Genomic DNA, 4,363 nt, shown 5'->3' with positions numbered 1-4,363 from the left:
GTCCTGACCTTAGCACATTCTCTCCTCTCTTTCCTTGGACTTCTCCCCTTGGGGGAGGGCATCCTCCCACAGCCTCAGTGATCACATACATCCTGAAGACCCTCAACCGTGGATCCTGGTTCCACTTGCCCAAGGTCAGGACCATGGATCCAGTGTCTGCTCATTTACCCAGTGGCACCCGAAATTCTTCACGTTCCACATGTGGCCTTCCTTCTGGGCTCCCCATCTCAAGGAATGGCTGTCCCAGCCACTCAGCTGCCCAAGAATGCCCAGCATTCTGGGTGCTGGAAACTCCCATCTCCCTCACCTTGCACACCCGAGGTGACTTTTTTTCTGGCCAGAATTGCTACTTACAAGTCAGCCTTCACCCAGAAGCTTCCACCAACTGGGGAAACTTCCTGCACAGTACATCTGTGCTATCATTTAATCCTCAAAGTGGAGCCCATTCCCCCCATTTTGCAGATGGTCTCCCGAGAAAGGTCAAGACTCGTCAACGGTCATTGATGGCTCCTGAGTGCCCGACGTCAGGCTCTAGGCTGGCCATTGCCGTGTGGACTGGTGGGCTGGCTGCCCTGGGAGCTCACCATCTGGAGGGAGAGCTGGACAACTAACAAGGTGTTTAATGAGCCGATTACATGATGACAGGCTGCAGAGAATAACGGGGTTCATGGTCTTGGCAATCCCACTGTCCCCAGGCTCCCTCCCAAGGCCGAGAGGCAGGCCCAGGCCCTCTCGCCTCCCTAGTCTGAGGCAAGACACCTTTGTGGGCCAGTCTCTCCTGGGAAGTCCCAGACTCAGCTTGCTCCAGTGCTCTGGGCCCTGCTGCTGTCTCCCTGCCACCCCAGGGCAAGCTGGGGGCCAGTGTGGCTGGGGTGTGGCATCGGATCTCCAGCCCCTGCTGGGTGCAGCCCCACTTCCAGCTCAGAGTAGCTGTCCCTGCCACAGGTGCAGAGGTGAGCCTGCTGCGGATCCCCCCAGACTCTCCTGGACCCTTCACGTGAAGAGTGAGAATTATCGGCATGTTTCCAAAGCTCACAGGGGCCAGGGCTGCTCTTGGGCTGTCTGTACACACCCTCCTGCATCCTCTCAACACCCCCGGAAGGCAGGCTCTGTGGTCACCAGCCCTGTTGTCCAGGTGAGAAGATGGAGATGGTGAGGAAGGTCAAGGTCACTCAAGGTTGCCTAGGGAAGCCACTCTGTGCCCTGGAGTCCCTCCAGGCCTCTCCCAGATCCAGGGCCCAAGAAACACCACCGGAAGTTTGGAGGAGGGGCCCAGAGGGAAGGAGGCACGTGTACCTGTGTCCAGGGTCGCTTCCCTGGGTCACGGGATAGGCAGGTCTCCTCCACTGGGCCTGGAAGAAGGAGTGGGCCAGGTCAGCGCCAAGTCTGTTCTCTCAGCTGGACCAGGGCCCTCCTACCAGGGCCAGTACCCCGACCCGGAGGCATCGAACAGGCGGGGTCCTGCAGGCCGCGGGCGTCTGGGAGATGCCCTGAGCTCAGTGTCGAGGGCTAGGAACCCCGTCCTGTGGGCGACGGGGCCCTGCTGGCAAGAGCCGCTTCCAGGCACAGCTGAAGAGAAGGGGCCACTTTCGGGCAGGGCCCCTGGAGCGCTCAACACCCATCCCGCCCGACCTTGGGGGTTCCCGGGAGAGGAAGCCTGAGGGGGCTCAGGCCCCTTAATCCTGGTCACTCCTGCCCACCATGAGTTCCATGGAAACCCCTCCCAGCGCGCAGGGATTTCAGGCCTAATTCCCTGTGACATTCTAGGAAGTTGCGCAGGTTGAGGGACACGGGACAGGGCCGTTCAGCCAGGGCCGCACACTCCCTCCACGCTCTGCTTGTAATTAGCACAGAGGCCAGTGTTTGCTCTCAGCGGTTCACCGTGGGGTCAAAAGAATTCCCAGAACCAAAGGAGTCCGGCCGCTGCCAGGCCTGCAGTCGGGGCTTATGGGGCAGCGAGGGGCGTGCGGGGTGGGGAACCTCAGGGTGGACAAGGGGGAGATAGATATGTCGGGGAGTGGGGGATTCTGCCCCCGAGAAGTCCACACCCGGTGTGGGGGGAGCCAGGAACACACTGGGGAGAAGGATGGGCCGTGGGAGCTCCAGGAAGTGTGTTCCTCTAGGTGGGGCTGGTCAGGGAGGGCTCCTTGGAAGAGGAGAGACTCAGAGAAAGCCTTGAAGGCCGAGGAGAACTGAATCGGGAGGAGGAAGGAGAGTCGGGGAAGGCGGGTGGGTGCACGGAGAAGAGGGTGGGTTCGGGGCTGCGCTTCCACCAGGAATCTTTACAAGAGGGACGTTTGCCTGGGTTGGGGGCCGGGGTGGGGCTGGAGCAAGGGGCTCCCAGCACACGGAGCTCCACCCCAAGAGGCAGCCTCAGAGGAGGCACCTAGGCTGGCAGCACTTGGTGAAGCTGTCAACTTGATGAATCCCACTAAGCTGGACCCTGGAGTGTGTCTTAACATTCTGCTGTGCCGTGGTGCCGCTCGAGGAAGGACCCGGCTGGTCCCGGAGCAGCCCTCGTGTGGCGGTCGGAGTTACCAATTCAGCTGGCCACCTGCACACATGTGCTGGCCGCTTTGTCGGAGAAGAAGGACCATCCTGTCGCCTCAAGGAAAACAGCCCGTGGCGTTTGTTGGTGGCGATCCCATTTGAACTTCCAAGCAGAAAGCAGAACTTTGGGAAGCGCGCACCTGCCACCCTGAACTGGACAGCCTTCCAATCCTGAAAGGCCCCTGAGGAGCCAGGCGGTGACGTCCATGAACGTGAGTTTTCGCTCACGACGGTGGACAGGGTGGACCTTGGAAGATCTGCCTAATCCGGGGATTGGCATTTCCCAGTGACCACGCACAGGAAAACGTCCTCTGAGTGTGCAGGACAGACCAGTGGGGTTTTACCTCCAAGAAACTTTATTTTGGAACAATTTTAGATTAACAGACAAATTGCAAAGGTGGTAGAGTTCCCGAATTGCCCTACATTTGTGTCAAGTAAGAGACGGCGAAGGTCCCTGATCCAGCCCCAGCCTTCACCTGGATTCCACCCATGTTTCCGACCCCCATCCTCCTGTTCCCAATCCAGGTGCCAAGATGCGTTTTGTTTATCCATCTCCTTCATCTCCTAGATGGATGGCTTTTTGCATACCAGCGTCTGGAGAGATCACTGATGGGGTTTCAGAGCCCACAGTGCATCTCACTTTTAAGAACCCACCTCTTGTCAAGTTTGGGTGTAGTATCATAAAGGAAACCCAGGCACATCAGAGAAGTCCATCAAATGACTCTCCTTCTTCCCAAGCACCATATTGTATTGCGATGGACCGCGTGAAGATGCCCGCGTGACAGCCCTCCTCTCCCCATAGCCACAGAGATTTTCGAAGTCTGAAACAATGCCGCTCTTCCCACTAAATGTGTTTTGATTAGAAAAGCTTAGATACTTTTTTGTAAAAAAATACTTTATGTTAATATGTTAATATGGAGAATCTTGTTGTGACTTTTTTTTTTTTGGCCACACGGTGCAGCATGCGGGATCCCCAACCAAGGATCGAACCCGTGTCCCCTGTAGTGGGAGTGCGGACTCTTAACCACTGGACCGCCAGGGAAGTCCCTCTTGTTGTGACTCTTAGTTCACTTAGAATTTTTAAAAATTTTCTAAAAATTTAAATATTTCAGAACACTTTCATGCATTAGTTTGAACTTCTAATACAGCAAATCTCAGCAGGTGCAACCCTACATCAGCTAAAGCTCTTTGCCATCCTCCAGAATGTTTAGGAATATAAAGGGGTCCCGAGGAGAGAATAAGGGGGAACAGAGCTCACAGGGCCTGGGCTGGGGAGCAGCTCTGGCTTCAAACCTGCCATGTCTCAGTTTCCCTGTGCATAAGACAGAGACCATTGGAGCAAAGGGCTCACACAGGTGGGCTGTGTGAACAGTCTGTGCTCTATGAAGTCAGCGGCATCAAAGGTTGGTGACAGATAGCCCTCGGATGAGGATAGAACCAGTTTAGGGTTATGGGAAAATTTTGCAGAATGTACACGGAGTTACCCTTACCACTTCACTCCCGCCACACACAAAGTAGCCCCATCATTCACACCTTGCTCTAGGGTGGGACATTGGTCAAAATTAATGGAGCAATCTTTTTTTCCCTTTTTTGCGGTACGCGGGCCTCTCGCTGTTGTGGCCTCTCCCGTTGCGGAGCACAGGCTTCAGACGCGCAGGCTCAGCGGCCATGGCTCACGGGCCCAGCCGCTCCGCGGCATGTGGGATCTTCCCGGACCGGGGCACGAACCCGCGTCCCCTGCATTGGCAGGCGGACTCTCAACCACTGCGCCACCAGGGAAGCCCTAATGGAGCAATTCTGAGACATTATTGGC

This window comes from Hyperoodon ampullatus, assembly GCF_949752795.1.
Source record: "Hyperoodon ampullatus genome assembly, chromosome: 7".
NCBI classification, from domain to species: domain Eukaryota; kingdom Metazoa; phylum Chordata; class Mammalia; order Artiodactyla; family Ziphiidae; genus Hyperoodon; species Hyperoodon ampullatus.
The sequence above is the reverse complement of the archived record's forward strand: the minus strand, read 5'-3'. Positions refer to the sequence as shown.